The following is a 21,097-nucleotide window of genomic DNA, read 5'->3' as shown; positions in this document are numbered from 1 at the left end:
CGCCGCACCCCCGCTTAGCTGCTGCAGCCCGGCGCCCTGCGGACTCCGGACTGGCGCGGGGCTCCCGAGGCGGACGCGGGCGGGCGCGCGGTGCTCGCTGCGCCCTCGCCCAGCTGCTGCAGCCCCGCGCCCCGCAGACGCGTTGCTGCCGACTGCGCGCGCCCTCTCTGCCCGGGCACCCGGGAGCTGCCGGGCCTCCCGGCTGACAGCTCGCTCCTCCTCCCCTCAGAGAGCGAGAGGGGCGGGTGAAGGGCCCCCCGCCGGCCCCAACCCCAGCCCCTTTACTCCTAGGTAAAAGGAGCCAGACCAGATCCCCTTCACTTAAGGTTTTCCTTTTGGCTTGCAAGTCTGGCTTCACTCCCCTGAGCCTCAGTATTTTCATCTGTAAAATGGGGCTGATCACGGCAACTTCCTTGAACGGTTGTGGTGGTGGCTAAACTGAGAACATTTCTGAAACACTGTACCTATCACTTAATTGGCACATACTCATTAGTCATTATTTGGGTCCGCAAGGGGGCGTGGAGGCACCTTGTCCCGCTGCCTTGCTGCCAGCTCCCCCAGCGCGCACATTTTGGGCAGCAGGGTCCATCGGCCCCAGGCTGCTGCAAGAATTGGGACTTGATGTGTGTCACTGCGTCCAGGACAGGCAGTTACCCCCAGATTCAGGACCCCCTCCCGCCCACTTTATCATTCCCATCCCATCCTTGTCCTTCTTGGATTCATGTTTGAGAATTCTCCTTATGGTATGACCGGTTCCGCAGCTGTCCGTCTTGTGGTCATAAATCAGTTTGCCAGGGGGAAAAACCCCTTGGCTTCACAGTGTTTGAGCCAAAACTTGCATGCCGGCCCCTGTCCCATCGGAACGGTGCGCTTGCCTCTTACTTCTAGTTCTTGGCCTGAATTTCCAGGCTCATTTTGGTTTCTAAAATGCTGTGTTTCAGGACCCGAAGGAGAGAGACTCTTGCAACAATCCCTAAAGGTTTGGTAACCACCCTGCTTGCTGCCCTTAGATTGAGAAAGTAAATATTGGAGGTCAGAATTAATTGAGTTTAACGTTACAAGAGGCAAATTGCGCATTTCTATCCCTTGATGATTTTTTAATGTATAGTCAGAATTAAAGGGAATAAAAACTTCTTTTCCATGAAGAGATTTTCTAACCGACAAAAATCAAAATAAAGCTTTTCTGATTCACCTTGAAACACTTTAATAATTTATCCGCTCCTCAGTTGGGTACGTTTCACTTCCTTTAAAATAATAAACCGCAGGGTGCCTCTGTTTGTCCAGAAAGCACTTTCTCCTTCGAGATGCTTAAATACCCCTTCCTTGGTTGAGGAGGTCCCCAGGGCACTTCCCCTCGTCCCAGGCATCCCTCTGCACGACAGCAAGTTTGAGGGCTAGGCTTAGTGTGTCGATAAGAAGATAGAGGGCTGTCTCGCACTCGGGTTACATAGACCTGGGTTTGAATTTATGCTCAGCCACTTTGTTGCCAAGAGTTAACATTAAGTTGTTTTGAGGAGGACTTTAAAACCAGAGTGAATCTGGGTTTGCTACTTACTAGTGTGGGACCTTGGACGAGTTACTTAACTAAGAATGATGGGTAATAATGGAGCCTACCTCTGTATTGTGATGAGGATTAATTAGATGAGTTAGTGCTTAGATCAGTGCCTGGGATATAGTATGCACCATGCCAGCCTTAGCTATTATAGTTCTGTGACTTTGGACAAGTTAATTCACTTCTCTGAGCCTCTGTTTCCTCATCTGTAGAAAGGCAATGAAGATAGCACTTCATAGGGTTGTTTTGAGAGTTTTTCCCTGGGCTTCAAGTATTGAAGAGCATTCAACAAATGGTTGTTGGAATTAATGAGTGTTATTGGTCTCTGTGTGTCACCACACGTGACTTCCAGCTGAGCAAGATCTAGCAGAAAGGATTGGTTCGTGATTAAGAACACAGGCTGCCTGGGTTCTTATTCTGTCTCCATTTATTAGTCCTGTGACTTGCGGGCAATTTACTTAACTTCTCTGTGCCTCCGTTTTACTTCTCTTGCAGGAATTTTTTGAGGATTAAATGAGGAGATGCTACATGTAAAAGGCTTAGTAAATGTTAGTTACTTAATTTTACTTTGGGAAACTGTCATCATTGCTTTTTAAAAATCTCTACCATCTTTGTACTGTGCTGAGTACAGAATACATAGTAATTACTCGAATATTTGAATAACTAGTGTATGTAATTAAATATACTATTGTAAATACAGATAATGTAATATTCAGAATTTAGGGATTTAAGTGGCGATGTATGCCACTAGCTTCTTGGTTACTGGAGGAACCTCTCATAAAGGAGTAGGGATGCAGCCCTCCTGGCTTTCACTGTCACAACCTGTTTTCACATCCCTAACTGCTTTCTCACAAGCTGATTGTGGGGACTTTGTGATGTCCAGGCCTCCTGCCTCTAATAGCTACAGACACACACACACTCACTCACACACTCACAGACACACAGACAATTCCTCCTCTCTGCCTTCTCTTTCCTTTCCATTGCTTTCTGGGTCAGCAAAGATGAGGTGAATGAAGGTGGTAAGGAAAGGAGACACCAGGATTGGGATTTGAAATACAAAATTTGGCTTCCAGGTCCAGCTCTGTGAATTTTATTAATTTAATATTTATTTATGGATGTATATATGGATATTGTATATATGGATGTATGTATTTATTTTGAACTACTTTTGCTTGGGCAAGTCAGTTAGCCACTCTGGGCCTCAGTGACTGTACCTGCAGAATGGGAATAATAATATCCTCCCATGTAAGATCTGTGGTGTTGGATCAAATGGGGTATAACATGGGAAGGAACTTTGTAAAATAAATCAATAAATCAAGAGTAGTTGTTGCTATGATTATTATAAGCTCCAGATGTGAAATTGGGGGTTGGCTCTGTAATCCTGACACTTTGGTAAGGGCAGCTGGTTGCATAAGGATATGAAATTGAGTAACATTTAAAAACATCTCCTGCTTTCTTTTCCAGCCTGACTGCAGGATCCTTTTCCTAATCTCTTTGTGCTTTCCCTTGTCATAAAAGATTTTACTTCCTTGCTCAATGTATTTGAGTGTTTTTGTATCTTAAAAATGCATTTGGATACCACTTCACATCCCCAGGATGGCTATAATCAAAAAGACAGATAATGAGAACTGTTGGCAAGGATGCGGGGAAATTGGAACCTTTATACACTGCTGGTGGAAAGGTAAAATGATGCAGCCACTTTGGAAATCATTCTGGCATTTCCTCAAAGACTAAACATAGAATTACCATGTGACCCAGCACTTTTACTCCTATGTATGTATTCAAGAGAAACAAAAACATATGTCTACATAAAAATTTGTACACAAATTTTCACAGCAGCATTTTTTAAAAAATTTATTTATTTATTTATTTATTTATTTATGGCTGTGTTGGGTCTTCGTTTCTGTGCAAGGGCTTTCTCCAGTTGTGGCAAGCGGGGGCCACTCTTCATCACGGTGCGCGGGCCTCTCACTATCGCGGCCTCTCCCGTTGCGGAGCACAGGCTCCAGACGCGCAGGCTCAGTAGTTGTGGCTCACGGGCCCAGTCGCTCCGCGGCATGTGGGATCTTCCCAGACCAGGGCTCGAACCCGTGTCCCCTGCACTGGCAGGCAGATTCTCAACCACTGCGCCACCAGGGAAGCCCCCAGCATTTTATATAATAGCCAAAACCAGAAACAACTCAAATGCCCACCAACTGATGAATGGGTAAATAATGTGTGGTCTATCCATACAAGGGAGTATTATTCAGCAATAAAAAGGAATAAAGTACTGATACATGCTACAACATGGATGCACCTTGAAAACATGATACTAAGTGAAAGAAGGCAGACACAAAAAGACACATAATAGGAGGTTGGCCAAAAAGTTCGTTCGGGTTTTCCATAGGCTGTTACAGATAAACCCGAACAACTTTTTGGCCAACCCAATATGACTCCATTTATATGAAATGTCCAGAATAGGCAAATCTGTGGAGACAGAAAGTGGTTGCCAGTGGCAGTGGGGAGGGGGAATGGAGGGTGATTGCTGATGGGTATAGAGTTTCTTTTGGGGATGATGAAAATGTTCTAAACTTGATTGTGGTGATATAACTCTGTGGATATGCTTAAAAACCATTGAATTATATACATTAAATGGGTGAATTATGTGGTGTGTGAATTATATCTCAATAAAACTATTACAAAAATGCATTTGGATGACCCATTAGAGTGATGAAAGACAAAATATTAAAACTTTTAAAATAAACTTTATGCTTTCTTTTTGGATTGGCCAAAGAATGTGATGATATTTATCATTAACTTGATAACACATTACTACCACACCAGATGGGACTGATATTTTACATATATCTTTTTATAGTATTATTCTTGATACAGCACAGAGAAAATATACCATAAATAGTCCAGAAAATTGTCTCAGAACATTCCTGATTTGAAGATAATTAACCATATAAAAATCATTCATATTAGTGAGGTTTCAAACGATGACTTTTTTTTTTTCTTTTTTCTTTTTTTAATTTATTTTATTTTATTTTATTTTATGGCTGTGTTGGGTCTTCGTTTCTGTGCGAGGGCTTTCTCCAGTTGTGGCAAGCGGGGGCCACTCTTCATCGCGGTGCGCGGGCCTCTCACTATCGCGGCCTCTCCTGTTGCGGAGCACAGGCTCCAGACACGCAGGCTCAGCAATTGTGGCTCACGGGCCCAGTCGCTCCGCGGCATGTGGGATCTTCCCAGACCAGGGCTCGAACCCGTGTCCCCTGCATTGGCAGGCAGATTCTCAACCACTGCGCCACCTGGGAAGCCCGTATACGATGACTTTTTAAATCATTATTTTTGTTTTATATATAAATCTTTTATCTTGAAATTTGTCATGCAATCATAACTGGCATTCTAATTACAGCATCCAAAATCCACCTTATGTTTCTTCTATAGATTAATCCCAGAGATACTTAGCAAGAAAGTGGCTTGTAATAGAGCATTTAAGTAAAGAAGGCCAACGAATATCACTCTTCTCTCTGTGGTAATGGTAGGCATTATAATAATAACAATAATACTTACATGGCATATATTACCTGCCAAAGACTCTTCCAAGTGCTTATATATGTTATTAAAAAATATATATATATTAATATATATTATCAAAAGCATATATATGCCTTTAAGCTTTATAAGCTACTCTGTGTAGCAGATATACTTGTTATCCTCATTTTACAGATGGGAAAACTGAGGAGCGAAGCATGTAAGCTAACTGGCCATCGATTTTTCAGCCAGAAAGTGCTAGAGCTGAGAGTTCTCGCTCTTACGCAAAATGCTAGATTACAGTTTAGAGGGTTAAGAAGTGTCAGGGTAAGACCAATGTAAAACAGAATCACACATATAAGACTATGATATTCTGGTATGAGAACTTTTGCAAACAAGCAAGTAGACAAATGATTTTTCCCTTCTGTTGGGAAAAAGCTAATGAATTTCTAGAGGTGTTTATGTTTTGACAAGATAGAATGGTCAGTTTCTCCGTTAACTTTTAAAGTGGGTCTCCCTTGCCATATGGTTTTGAAAACTTAATTTGAACTCCACTCATTCTGAATTTGTAATCATTTTAATGGGAAGATAAATTACAGTTCACTGTTTTGCCAGCTGTGAGGAGGGGAGTGGGGTAGGGAGGAGAATTAAGAATGTAATGAGGAATGCTTAATTAAGAGAGAAAACGCCTCAAGCTTTTCAGTTACGCTCATCTACCTAGACTAAATATGCTAATTACAACAGTCTTATCCAGTCATTAAAGCTGGGTCCCTAAAAGCAATTTATGAGGCAATGAGTTTTAGGGAAGTTGTAGGAAATTGCAGTTCTTTCAAATTGTTTGATGTATTGCCTTTTTGCTACACCAGACTGCCTTTCCAGACTCTTACAGCCTCGCTATTGCCTTTTTCATAAAAACATGTTAAATCAATATTGAGTTGCTTTTCTGAATTTGCTTTGCCAGTGTTAATGCAGTATGCTGGTAGAAGGTAAAAATCAGCTTCTGGAACCAAAGGCCAATCTACAATAAAGTAAATATAAGATATGGAATTTAGAGATACAGAATAGGACAAGGAGAAATACAGCTGACCCCTGAACACTGCGCGGGTTACGGCACCCACCCTCTGCACAGTTGAAGATCTGAGTATGACTTTATAGTCAGACTTTCTCTGTATCCCTGGTTCCCCATCCACAGATTCAACCAATCATGAAATATGTAGTACTGTAGTATTTATATTGAAAAAGTCCAAGTATAAGTGGACCTGAGCAGTTCAAATCCCGGTTGTTCAAGGGTCAGCTGTAGTTTGTTTCATTGCACTTTGAACTTAAGGAACTTCGAGATTGGCTTAGAGAATGTCTTAGGGGGTAGCCCCTACTGGCTTCCGTTAATATGGAAGCCTAGCTCTACTAGACATTGTAACCAAAGGGAATAGAGGGAAAGCTACTGCCCAGATGCTACTACTGAAATGTAGGGATCCAAGCAGGAGGAATATGCTTTTTTTCTTCTAATAAGCAGAGAGGATATCCTGGCCTTGGGAAATTACCGCCTGTTCAGATGAAAAAGGGAGAACTTTAGGAAATGGCAAATGACTGTATTTGGAGTCAGTGCAGACAAGCCTCGTGTAGAGTGTTGAACTGCCTTTACACCAGAGGCTTTTCTCATATACAGACCCTGTTCCTATGAACATCTTTTCTGCTTCACACACTGGATGTGGGTACAGCAGGCACAGTCCTGGCACATAGCAAGCTCAGTAAAGACTCCTTTCTCCCCTGGAGAGAGAGCCTGGGAAGGTACTTTGTCACTTGCCAAAACCCTCATGCAAATGGAAGACACTTAGTAAGTGCTCAATACATGATTGTGGAATTATTTTACACCTTCATGCACTTATTCTTACGTAAACCTGTTTTTGACATGTGTGCAGTGTTAATTGTTTCTGAGTAATATGTTTGTGATGACTTTTCTAAAAGCCCGATGCTGATATTTAGGTTCTGGCTTCTGTCGACTTTGGAATCAATAAACCTGAAAATAAGTTATTAAATAAACACACCTCAAAAGAAGAGAATGAGAGGTGATGGATGATTGTTCTCCTCTCCTATAATTTCTAGTATTTATTTGAATCAGGAACTCACGTCCCTTTATTAGGTGGCGGCTCTTAAATGGTTGGTGTTTATGAGTTTAGTGATTAGGAAAAGACAAAGGAAACAATCATCAACCCTCTTTCTACCTAGTAAGTCATCACACTTTTCTCTCTTCCTCATTATCTACCAAGGATAGATGGGTCCCAGATCTGGGATCCTTGTCCCCGTATTATCAGCTTTAACCAAACTTGGAAGCTTATGTCAGTGACTGTTTATGTTGATTATTAGATGCTGGGGGAACACCAGTGGAGACGGAGTGCGGGGAGAGAGCTTAGCGGATCAGACAGCCTGCTTGTAAACAGCTGTTCCCGTGGCAGTGCCAGCAGGGGCAACAGGAGCTATTTTCATCAGGGCTGGGATGGCCCCATACTGGAAGAGTTCAGAGCGAGCAGGAATTTACTCTCGTCTGCACAAAGAGTCACTTTTCTGTAGCTTTTCAAATATGTTTAAGGTTGAATAGGAGAGGCAAGATGGAGAAAGAAAACACACCTAGGAATGGGGGACAAGATATCCTTTTGTCTGTGCAGTTTTCTGATAACAGCTGTTGCTAGGGTGTGGCAAGAGGGGACAAATGCCAGGGCCTCCAGCTGGGGGAAGCCCATGGCAGCTGCAGAGGAGGTGGTTAGCAGCTAGTGTGATCAGATAAAGGTTCAAATCTTTCCACTTGGAACCTTTAGCTGCTTCTGGTGATTTTGTTATTGTTGGTGGTGTGTGTTTGTTATTTGTTTTAATCCTGATGGCACTGTCTCCCTGCAACACTTGTACCTACAGATTTCTGATTCTGATATTTACCCAGAGGTTCCTTTCATTGAAGTAAACTGTGGCCCAGCATCCACTTAGGTCTTGGCCTTATTTTGATCATCCAGCTCTGTGAGGCTCTCCTTTGGGTGGTGAAACTGTTACAGCCCCAGAGAACCGAACCTTGTGCTTTGTGGCAGTTCAGGTAGGCTTCAGAAGGACCAGTCCTAGTACAGAATGCTCAGTAGCTTCTCTGATCATGACTTAAAGTGTGAGAAACAAATGAAGCTCAGAATGAACATTCTCTCGTTAAGAGAGAAAGCCTCATTTCATGCTATCCTATTTTCATTACAGTTAGGTTAGTCCCTGTGCTTTTATTATGTGTGAAGTTGGCCATTTTCTAACAAGTTGTAAAATTCTGGAGGAATACACTATGAGTGGTGTGTCCACAAAACAAACAAACAAACAAAAAAAAACAAGGGAGATTGGGAGGGGGTTAGTGTAGAGATATATAACGAGGTACTGGTTTAAGAACAACCAGTGTGTAAATGTGCAAATTTACAAAAAGGATATGTTAAGAAAGGATTGTTTTTTTTCCATCTTAAAAAAGGATTTAGCACATTTTCTGTTGAGGATCCTGGGTTAGTTTTCTATTTAAAATGCAATTCTTTTTATACGGTTTGCACACTATTTTCAGGCACATATACTGAGTCCAGTAAAGCGTGAACTTTTGGATTGTAGAAGTACTGTTTTGCTTCCCGATTCCTTTCCTCTTCCCCAGGAGGAAAGGAGAATGGGGTAAACTTGGACCCTATTTTCATTGAATATTTTAATAAAAGTTCTACTTACCTTTGCTCGTTAACATTTCCATAAATGATAGTGACTTTCACAGAATGTATTCACTGCAAAAAGCATTGGTGCTCTCTGACTGTATTTTACATCTAGATGCCAAGTGCCTCTTATATCATCTTTAGTTAAGCTATAAGACGGTTGATAAAATAAGACTTTACCAAAGCTCCTACTTGTACTATTTTCTTCTTAAAAACAGACAACAAAAATCAGTTTAGAGGTGAGGTTTTAAGGCAGTTATCTGATGCATAACCATGATTCATTTTCCTTCACATTTGTTAAAATTTACTTTCTAAGAAAACCATAACTCAGAAGGACACATGTACCCCAATGTTCATTGCAGCACTATTTACAATAGCCAGGACATGGAAACAACCTAAATGTCCAATGACAGATGAATGGATAAAGAAGATGTGGTACATATATACAGTGGAATATTACTCAGCCATAAAAAGGAATGAAATTGGGTCATTTGTAGAAATGTGGATGGACCTGCAGTCTGTCATACAGAGTGAAGTAAGCCAGAAAGAGAAAAACAGATATCGTATATTAACGCCTATATGTGGAAACTAGAAAAATGGTACAGATGAACCTATTAGCAGGGCAGGAATAGAGACGTAGACGTAGAGAATGGACATGTGGACACGGTGGGGGGGGGGAAGGGGAGGGTGGGACAAATTGGGAGATTAGGATTAACATATATACATTACCATGCGTAAGATAGATAGCTAGTGGGAACATGCTATAACGCACAGGAAGCTCAGCTCGGTGCTCTGTGACCACCTAGATGGGTGGGATGGCAGTGGGGGGGTGAGAGGGAGGTCCAAGAGGGAGGGGATATAGGTATACATATAGCTGATTCACTTCACTGTACAGCAGAAACTAACACAACGTTGTAAAGCAATTATACTCCAATAAAAAAAGTAAAATGACATTTTAAAAATAAAAAAAAAGAAAACTAAGGAAATGTGACTAAAGTATGAACTTTAGTTAATAATAATGTATCAGTATTAACCAATTGTATCAAATTTGCCATATTAGTGGTGAGTGGTATACCTTTACGACTTTTCTCTAAATCCGAAGCTGTTCTAAAATAAGTTTATTAAAGAGTAAAACAATAAATGAAGCACACACATACACAACACAGATACAACAAATGAAGTGATAAAAAGATAACTATTAATATATTTTTAAAAATTTGCTCATTACTGGTCTGTACCAAATAGCATGACTCATTTGTGGTCTCTAAGGTTTTCTTGAAATAACCAGAGATCACAGATGAAGTTGCTGAAAAGGATCACATGTTGATTATGTTGGATTGAAAGTACAGTGCTGAAGAGTGTATAGACTGGAATCAGAATGCCTCGGCTTAAACCCTGATTTTGTTACTTACCAGCTGGATGACCTTGGGTTAGTTATTTCATGAATCTGTGTCTTAGTTTCTTAGTCTGTAAACTGGTGATGAAAATAGACTTCAGTAAGTTGGTCTTAGAATGATACGTTGATATTTGTATAGCACTTAGAACTATGCCAGGCAATTAGTGTTATGTGTTTATTAATAAATAAATATTGGGGGAAAAAAGAATTTACTTTATTAATGACTGTTTTGTAGACTCTGATAGTCAAACCTAACAGTGGGTATAACCTGTCTTCATGAGAGAGGATGAATAGACCTTAGTTGCCATGATAAAGTACACTTATCCTGCTACCATACTTACAAGAGCCAAAAGTTATCACAGAGTATTTAAGGACATTCAAATACAAGGAACAAGAGTGAACTAGAGCTTTTTCCTCCAACATTTTATTATGAAAAATTTCAAACATTCAGAAAAGTGTAAAGAGTTCTACAGTGAACATCCTTTTCTCCACCACTTGGATTCCACAATTAACATTCCACCGTGCTTGCTTTAGCATGTGATACAAGATAGTGATTATAGTTCCCTGTGCTATACAGTAGGTCCTTAATTATCTATTTTATATATAGTAGTGTGTATCTGTTAATTCCAAATTCCTAATTTATCGCTCTTCCCCACCTTCCCCTTTGGTAACCGTAAGTTTTTTTCTATGTCTGAGTCTATTTGTGTTTTGTAAATAAGTTTGTTTGTATCATTTTTTTAGATTCCATGTATAAGTGATATCATATGTTATTTGTCTTTCTCTGTCTGACTGACTTCACTTACTATGATATTCTCTAGGACCATTCTTGTTGCTACAAGGTTCTTTTTTTTTTTTTAAGAGATAAAACTTATGTATAATGAAATGCACCATTTGATGAGTATTGACTAAGACATACATCTGTGAAACCCAAATCCCTATCTGGATATCTTTGAATGCTTCTGGCTGCAAGAAACAGAAAATCGACTCAAACAATGTATTCACCCCCGTAACTGGAAATCCAGGAGATGTGAATAACCAACTGATACCATGTGCATACGTAATTATATTTCTTCTGAAATAATACCGTATCCTTAGAATTACGATACTCTACTATAGAATTGTCATCTGTGGAGTCCTTACCTCCCTTTCCTTTCCAGCACTCAGCAGAAGTGTTGCAAAGCTGAAGGAAAGGTTGGATCTTACTTTTTGGAGCCAAAACCTGTTTCAACAGCAGCATGAAGGGCTCTGCTTTCCCCCATATCCAGGCAGGAGTCCTCTCAGTGTCTCATCACTAGTTCTATGAATAATTTCCAAAGCCCATCTAGATGTCAGGCACTGGGTTAGGTGCTAGGGACAAGAGGAGGACCTTCATTTTCCAGACTTCCCTCTGTCATCACTTGTATCTCTCAGAGTTTCAAGCACGCTTTTGGCCTACTGTGGATCAGAAACTTTATTTTCACTTTTATGGTTTAAGATTTCCAAATCGTGAAATAAACCAAGTGCAAAATAATAAAAAGAATATTAATCTTAAGATAACATTTCTGGACTTGCTTAAGGCAAGAGTCCTTTGTTCCATTTGTATTTGTCCTGAAGCAAAATTAATTTCATGAAGGGGTGGATACCTTAGGGGAGTGGAATCTACAAGGATGCCAGGGTGGGAAAGGGCAAATAACATATATTACATGAATTTCATGTCTCGTATATCTTTGCATAATAAATTTGTTTTAAAATATGGATACATAATAAATATAATTTAATAAATTCATGTATTAATGATGCAGTATAATTCAGTAAGTATAAAAATTGAGAGAAATGGAAAAGAAATTATTGAAAATCTCAGGATGGGGGAGTGTCGAAGATGCATTTATGGCAGAGAAGGACACTTAGAAATGGAAGCCATGCTTCTAGCACAGGGGAGATCACTGAGTCAGAAATTCCTGCAGAGCAAGAGGGATCAATGACAAAAGAAAGACATAGGCCAGAGACCTAGGACATGAGTCTGAGAGGTGATAAACAGCTTATATCATGGGAAACCTGGCCAGAAGCGGGTCTTCAGGTTCTGGGTTGCCCTGAATATGCTACTCTTCCCTAACAAGCATGGGGCAGTAGTTTGGTACAGTACAAAGATCATCTCATAACTTGTAGGGAAATTTGGTACAAAAGAGTTAGAGATGATGATAATCATTGTAGAGGAGGGTGACCAAGGTTTGTGTTTTTATATGTGGATTGTAAAGTGAGGGACAGTTGGACAGTTCAGGCATTTATTAAACAATAATAATAGCAAAATGTCAGGTCCTGTTCTGTGAGCTTGCATGTATATTGTTTTATTGAATTCTGAAAATAATTCTGTCATCCCTATTTTTAAATGGAAGAAACTAAGGCATGAGCAGTTTGACCAAAGTCACATAAGTAGTAAGTATGGGAGCTTGATTTTGAATCCAGGCCTCTCAGAATTCCTACTAGGTGCAAACAACTATGGAAATAACTCTGTAAACTAGCAAGCAGCAAGGCCCATCCTTCTTGCCTTCAGGTCACAGCCTAGGCCAGGTAGAGAGGGGAAAAAGGCATATGCATTTAAATAATATATGGGGGCAGTATATAAAGGGCAACATGTAGAGTGGTTTAAACAATAAAGGGGATTTCTTGGCTTATGTAATGTTAACTTTCAGAGATATGTAGACTTCACATGAGGTTTGATCAGGATTCCAGGTCTATTTCTCTTAAGTTCTCTTGATTCTGCCTTTCTCTGTGCATTAACTTTGCCTTCATGAAGGCTTCTTTTGCAGTCATATGATGGCCACTAGCACCAGTCAGACTGAAGAGAGAGGGCTGCCATCAACCATCTACAGCAGTCTTGAGCTTTCATGTTTTTGGATCATCTTGACTTACAGACTCACAAGATATTAAAGCAGAACAAAGTCCTTCGCTGGTTGTCCTAGGCTTACCCGTCTGCAATATTGTGGCAAGAAGGATGGTATTACCCTGACTGCCTTAAGTCAAGCAGGAGCCCCACGCCTCCTCCTTAGGGGCACAGGGTAGGATCATAGCTGCTATACTCTGGTGAAGGGTTCATTGAGTGTTGCAGAGATAAGCCCAGTGTCCTCCACAAATGATAATTTGAGCTCAATGATGAGAATCCAGTGGAAAAAAAAATTGTACAGGGTATGGTGTAATTAAGGCCAAATTTTAGGAGAAATAACTTAAAGTTGCAGGCGGGGGGGGAGCTTATACAGAGAAGAAGAAAGTGCTCACAGAAAAGCCACAAAGAAGATACAATTTGGGAACGGTTAGGAGACATTGGCATACATCCTGGACCCTACTGCTGTCAAAGTAATTTTCCCTGTAAACTTCCCCATCATGATGATCACCTGTTCGTCATCCATATGCGCCCTCCCTCACCTTTCACCCCTCACTACCCTCTGAAATGGAAGAGATGCCTCTGGGGTTCAGGGTTTGCTCAGTAGTTAATAGAAGTAAAATAGAACTCTCAACAGATGACTGAAATGGCAGGTGGCTCAGGTTCAAATTGCAAAGAATGATTTTTGCATCACTTGGGTTTTGATGTCTTTCCAAGTAACACCTCCACCCAGAAAGACTCCCAGCCAAAGCTGTATAAAAGTTATCTCTTTGTTTAAGCAGCTGCTTTAGGAATCATTAAGATGCAGACTTTCTGAGGAAGTTGCAAAGTGTTCTTTACTTACATAACTCAACTAAGAAAGGTCTTTCAGGTCATGTGTTTTAATATATTTTGTCAATGTTTTCCCTCCCTTCTCCAGAAATTGGAAATAGGAGCTACCTTCGATTATCAAGAAGGCAGATTTTTCACCACTGTTAGTAAGATTTAAGCTTATATCTCATTGCACCATTGCATTGACTTTACAATAGCAACTTTAGCATTGATTTTGTACCGCATCTTACCATGAAGATAACTAATAGGAATAAATCCAAATTTATTCTTATGGTTTTATTCTTGGAGAATACTGCATGAGTTTAGCCTTTTAATTCTTCAAAATGGGTGGTGTGTGTACAAATGCAATAAACCTTTTGTCCTCAAGTACTGACAAGAAAATGTGATATAAAATTGTGATTTTTTCTTATGCCTGTGTTGCCTACAAAAGAGAGAAGCTCCAGTTAAACCCATTGAGAAGCATCCATGAAAGCTAAGAAGCTGGGCTTGGAGCCAATGCATTTGTCTACATGTTCAACATTTGCTGACTTGGCAGTAATCGGGGCTTTAAGCCAAGAAGAGCAGAGTCTGATTATTCAGGACTTTATCATAATTTACAATTATGATACCTCAAGTGGAGGTGTAGTGGTTAGGGCCAGGAATTCCTTAGAAACCACAATTCCAATGCATCAGGGTTTGTCAGGCCGTTTTGTTTAACAAGGGACAAAACCATTTGATTATTTAAAAGCTTAATGAACCAGAGGGAATCTCTTCAGTTGTCTTCCTGTAGCTCCACTTTGGGTGGTTATTTTGCTGCTAGATAATTTCATTTCTGAAAGGGGAACACAAGAGAAGGAGAGGAAGTTGGTTTGGCTATTTGTCAGCAGTTCTGAAAGAATGTTTATTCAGGGAGGAGTTTGAACCCTGTGAGAATTGGGGGATTATCTGGACATTTTCAGTTCTTTGATGTTGTGCCTACCCAACTAATGCTCCTCAGCTGACCTTCTAGCCTCTGCCAGAGAAAACTTCTAGTGGCCAGGACTCAGTCACTTCTTTATGAGCGTCTAAATGTATGGGTAGTGAGGGGATAGGCCACCCTTAGCACTGCAATCATAATTATGGAATCTAATATACATTTGGGGAAATCATTGTAGTCCTTATTGGTGGCTTATGTGAAAAAAAAATTTTTTTTACTGAAATGTAGCCTGGCATTCCTTAAAAGAACACCCATCTGTAATAAAATATGACAATTTGTTTTACTTTGTAGTCAAAAATGTTCTTCTTGATAGAGCATAGCAGTAGATACTAAATTATATTGCTTGGGGAATTCTGGGAGATAGGCCTTCATGGAGATTATAGTACAATAGGTAACAAAGAAAAAACACTTATTTAAATCTATTTGGTAGTCTATTCAGAGACGTGTTCAAAGGTTAAATTTGAGATACTCAGTGTGTCACTTAAAACTGCATTTACTGGAATGCAGATATTTCAGTATTTCACCATAAGGCCTTGAGAATCGTATCTTATCTGTGTGACCTGCATCACCTCCCATACCAGAAGGATTGTTCAAGCGAAGTATGTGTTTTCACAGGGCAGATGTTTTCTTCTCTAAGAGCCCCTGCATCCAGTTTCATGATTCTCCTGGAAGAGGGTCAAGGTGATTGCAGGCCTGACTCCTTTTGCCCTTTAGACTTAGAAATGGGAGGTGTCAGCAAAAGGTAACACCTTCTAAAAGGGAAGTCCAGCTCTCATTGCTGAACTTATTCTAGTGACTTAAAAGAATGGGTGCTTCTCTGGTTTTGAGCCTTCCAGTACCTTGTACAGATGTACATCAGGGCATCTACAACCCTTTCCATTTTTGTCCTTCTTGTGTAGTGAGGGAGGGTGAAGGTGAATACCATGGTTTATGGTGTGGATTAAAGAACATATTTACTGCGGGCCCATCAATGCAAACGGTCAGCAAGAGGGGATATGTGGTCCTCCATTCTCTCATTATTCCACAGAGTTGGGCATAAGCATGAAGCTGCCTGACATACAGTGTGTTTCTGTTCCATGGGAGGGACCCTGACCCCCGGCTAAACAACCTTCCTATAATGCAAGCATGAGCATGGCCTTATCTCTGGGTTACAAATAATGTGAACTCAGGCGCCTAAGTGTCCGAGCTGGGAAATGCCAGATGCACAGCACCTGGAGACCCCCCGGGGCTTGTTCGAAGTCACAGCCCCTCCTGCTGGGGAAAGGCGGCCACCAGTCCTAGGGGAAGCTGGGTTTGGGTGCAGCCCCTCCTGCTGGGGAAAGACCAGGCTCCCAGTCCCAGCCAGCTCGCTGCCTGTGAAGTCAAGCTGGGCCTCTAAGGTCACAGATCTTGCCGTGTCCCCCCCAGCAGCTGGCAGGTCTGTGCACTCTCCGAGGCAAGGTACGGCACCTCACTCGTTCTTAGGTCCAGAACTTCTCTGTCTAAAATCCAGGAAGAGGCATACCGTATTTCAACGCTACAAGTGCATTTTGACTTACTCTGAAGTTTTGAAACGAGGACTTTAAACTTTACCTTATTTTATAAGTGAGGGTATTTAGTTCAAAGCTCAAACTAGGTTATGTCTTTTAACCTCTGGCCTTGTTTTTAATAGCTTAACACCAGGCTTCCTTCTGCCAAGATAGATGGATAAATCATCCCTTGGCAGTAGGTTCTAAGTTTTATAGCTATGTAATTTGTTGCGATATTCACTGGATTGGTGTTACTCTGATTTTCTTTTAGCCTTCTCAGTAAATAATAATAATTATAATAAACAGTATTTATTTATAATAAACTTGGCACACTTACTGTATGCCAAGTAACGTGATAAGTATTTTACATGAATTGCACCATTTAATCCTTGAGTGGGTATCATTAGTCCCATTTTAGAGATGGGCACACAATGTCTTAGAGAAATAAAGAAACTTGTCCAGACTCACAAGGCCAGCAAATAGAAGAGCTGGCTTTGCAGCTTCACAGTGTCCTGCACAAGTCATGCTCTTAGTGTATACACATTGAGGATACAGCTGCGCTCAGCTCTAAGCCATTGAGCGTGGAGGTCAGAAGCAAAGAACTCCCCAACTACTGTGGACATGGAGCCTGGACTTTTAAAATTTGTCTTGTCTCTGAATATTTATTCTGTGTTGGGCAAAAATTAAACTTACGTATATAATAATACTTATGTCTACATACATGAAAAAGATGAATAGCACCATTAATGTATTTAAAAATTTATTAAGAGTTATTTAAAAGCTACAAAAACTTGGGTTAGTTGTGTGACTAATTGGCTATTTACACCGCTATGTATGGCTAATTACCGGGAAGCATACTGATGTGCGTGTATACATGCAGTGTGTCAGATTAACTTGTGTGGTTCACTTGAAGATAATAGTAAATACTCTTCACCTATGGATTAACTAAATTAGAAGTTCTGGAATGTGAGTCCAGTGGGTCATATTTTAGGTTCTAGAAGGAAGCTTATTTATTGCCGCTTCTCAGCAACCTGAAAGATGCATATCCTCAGACTTATGTTTTGCATGTGAGGAACAGAGTAGTCAGTAGAATCTCATGCAAGAAACATTAAAAAATGTTCCAAATATTATTTTGGAGCTTTTCAAGGTATTGCTCAGCTTCTGTTTAGAGCTAGAATAAATTTTTAACTGAGTTAACTGTAGATCCGTACAATAGACTCTAATATAGAGCTTCTGACTCATTATCCTCAAAGAGTGTACATTGAAATAGCCAAATAAGATGAAATAGCCAAATAAGCACTGGGCATTTAGTTCAAGATCCTCTTGTTTCCTTTGTAGGAATGCGTGAGGCAATCATTTTATGATTATAATTGAATTTTTCACACCAAGCCTTTAGATTTGCAGGAAAATGGGTCCTGTAGTCTAGGTGCTGATTTTAGGATTAGAAGAATGCAGAACTCTCAGGGTTGGGGAATTTTGGATTCAAAACAGAATAAGTAGAAAAATTTTCTAAGATATCGGGATATTTGGGCATAATGCTAGAATTTTCAAGTATCCTGAGAGAAAAAAGTAAAGACTTTACTTAATTAGCCATATAGAATCTTAAACCATTTGTTTTCTAATTATTTTTCCCCAGCATGCATGCCTGATACCTGTTGCACTGATACAGAAGATGACATTAATAATGTATACTTAACTATAGACTAATGTTCTCTGTGCAGTGTTGCCAAAAGCCCATATTCCTTTTGGTGAAAACCATGTCAAGACTACATGTTGCTGTTTTAACCAGATGTGAAATGCTGACTTTATTTTCTCCCATCTTTGTTTTTCCTTCACCCAAAACCCTCTGTCAGCAACTATAGATATCAAAATAGTGTTGTAGGTATAAAGTCACATTTATTCTTTAATTTTTCCTTTTCCTGTGATATAATGCTTTCTTCATTTTGTCCCACGTTGAGTAGCTGCTTGTACATGTGTATGTTTCCAAGCTTCTTCACATCACTAGACAAGAAATTACACTAGAAATTACAGTTGTTACTTAGCTGGTTTGCACTTTAACCACTTACAGCTCCTCTCACCCCTGTTAATTCTTACTCTTGGTCTCAGGACCTAATCTAGGAACTGAATAAAGAAGGAATTACCTGCTCTTTTCATTCATTTCCATATCTCCTGTTAGTGGGAATAGTTGTCTATCAGATGGGTAAGAAAGCATGCACACATTCATTTAGACACTCAACATAAGCTTATAGAAGTTAATGCTTTAAATCTGTGCAGAAATCTGTATATATTTAAATTGTTAGTCAAGAATCTCAGTTCAATAAAATATCTTCTTTCAGAAACAAGTCTTTTGTCGTCAGCAATTGGAATGGCTTTTGCTTTGTAAAACCTTTAAAAAAATCACAGCTCTGTTATGAAACAACAGCAGTTTGTACTCCCTGAATCACTATATAGCTCAAAGAAATTTGCTAGCCTATTTCAAGATCTTGCAGTCTCCATGTTCTAGAAGGTCTTAAAACCTTCCCTGGTGGTCCAGTGGTTAAGACTCCGTGCTTCCACTCAAGGGGGCACGGGTTCCATCCCTGGTCGGGGAACTGAGATCCGGCATGCTGGGCGGCACAGCCAAGAAAAAAAAGTCACCAGGAAATTTCTTGCCTATCTAATTAGAAATCCTTCTAGCAGCACCCCGTGCTTCCTTAGTGAGAGTCTTAAGCATATTCTCAGAGGAGCACAGTTCCTGCGGTTTCTAAGCTTGCTTCTTCAGCCTTCTCTCAAATTTGTAAGCGCCTCTATATCCTTTCAGTAAAATCCCTTTTTGCTTAAACTAGTGAGAATTAGTTTCGGTTTCTCATAACCATCACTGACACAGAAATTAGTACCAGGAATGAGACATATGAATACTACGTGACAAAAATCACAGATACTTATTACACTCATATTTTTTTTAACCTTTTCTTTTTTCTTTCTTTATTTTTTTTTGTGCTAAAAGCACAGAGTCAGAGATATTTATATAAAATATTGTCTGTTACAAAGTGTAAACAAAGACTAATTCTGCTTGGGATAGAATAATCATCTTACGATCCCTCACATTTGTATGAGCTTTACTACATAAAAGTGTTTGACTTGTAACCACATTTGTTATATAGAGGGCTGAATGTTGTTCTATTTTTGTAACTCTCGTGGCATCTCCACTGTTCTAGGAATAGGGTAGAATATAAATAAATGCTTGTTGATTGATCCTTTATGGAAAGTGAAATTGCTTTTGGTTTTCAAGTCATGAAATTTCATTCTTCTCTTTCCTCCTTAACAAATAGGGACGCTGAGGTTTTAGGAATTGAACTTCTGTATGCTTTAGTGTTGACGTTAGGCATAAGAAGCAGAGTGTCCACGGACGAGGACACTTAGGCAGTTCTATCGTGAGCCAGTTAACATTTTTTGGTCTTTTTATATTTTTAGTCTGTCACTTCAGTGTGCTGTTAAAATTGCTAAATATTTAGGTACAAACATAAAATCCCACTTTAGAGTCAGCTGATTATGCAGTTGCAGGTAAGATGACACACAAACATATTAATATTTTTAGCTTTCGCAGATACTATTAGAAAGATACGATAATTACAGCCTCGTGGATCCACAGAACCTATTAGTTGATGGCTCAGATACCTTCAGAAAAAATGGGAGGAGGTCATACTGGGAGCCTTTGGTCTGTAAAATCACAGAACACTTGCTGGGTGAGATGAATATATTAAAAAATTCCATTATAACAATTCTATAACAGTTTTTCTTTATCTTTGTTTTGTGATGAGTATTTGTGATACCAGTTACAAACACCAACTAATATTTAGACAGCATCTTTTATTTTAGAAAGAGATTTTATATGTATCATTCTATTGATTCTTAACATTCTGTTGATCCTTAGCCTGTGAGCTAAGAGGAATCAGTGATTCTTTTTTTTATTTAATTGAAGTGTAGTTGATTTACAATGTTGTGTTAGTTTCAGGTGTGCAGCAACAGTGATTCAGATACACACACACACACACACACACATGCATATATATATTCCTTTTCAGATTCTTTTCCCTTATAGCTTGTTATAAACTATTGAGTATAGTTCCCTGTGCTATACAGTAGGCCCTTGTTGGTTATCCTGAGTGATTATTCTGATTCCAAATTTAGAGGGGAAGTGCTTTCCTGAAGTTCTGTCATACTTGGGTACATGGAATAAAAATTTGCTAAGTGACAAAAATAAATGCAGCTAAGAGAGATTAAGTGACTTGGCCAAGGACACACAGTTACTAAGTGATGGGGGCAGAACTCAGATTTAAGATTTTTGATTCCAGATCCCACATTCAGCTTTGCAGTGCTGATGCCCCAACAAGGGCAACTGAAGTTGTGTTCCGTGGTAAGAGGTAAGATAAAGAAATATGTTTGAAATCTTAGAATGCATATCTCTTAAATTGAACAGGGATTATTTTACAGCTAATAGTAAATTCTGTGGTTCTGATGTGTGCGAATGGAATTTTAAAAAATCAATTGGAGAGGGAATCTTGAGGGCCATGCTGCTTTGGAGTCCACACTGAATCATCACATTTCAGGGTTTTTAGACATGAAAGAAGCTTTACATGTTGGAGACAAGGAAAGTGAAGTTTACAAAAATGCATGCTCCATGAAGGTAGAGTCAATATATATCTTGTTTACTTGTTACTTACAGTTCCCGATGGATACTAGATATTCAATTAATGTTCGTTGACTGGGCAAGGTCCAGAAAACTAACGTAGTTGCTC

The 21,097-nt window shown here is 39.8% G+C and overlaps 1 protein-coding gene across 8 annotated transcripts in view; it reads left to right on the top strand.

Annotated features, from left to right (window-relative positions):
* The window catches only part of DEPTOR (DEP domain containing MTOR interacting protein), a 151,258-nt gene that overhangs the window by 394 nt on the left and 129,767 nt on the right, over positions 1-21,097 (top strand). The window lies entirely within an intron of this gene.

The sequence above is a fragment of the Balaenoptera musculus genome, chromosome 17 (genome assembly GCF_009873245.2).
Source record: "Balaenoptera musculus isolate JJ_BM4_2016_0621 chromosome 17, mBalMus1.pri.v3, whole genome shotgun sequence".
NCBI lineage: Eukaryota > Metazoa > Chordata > Mammalia > Artiodactyla > Balaenopteridae > Balaenoptera > Balaenoptera musculus.
Note: the sequence above shows the minus strand (reverse complement) of the source record. Positions and strands in the feature narration are given on the sequence as shown.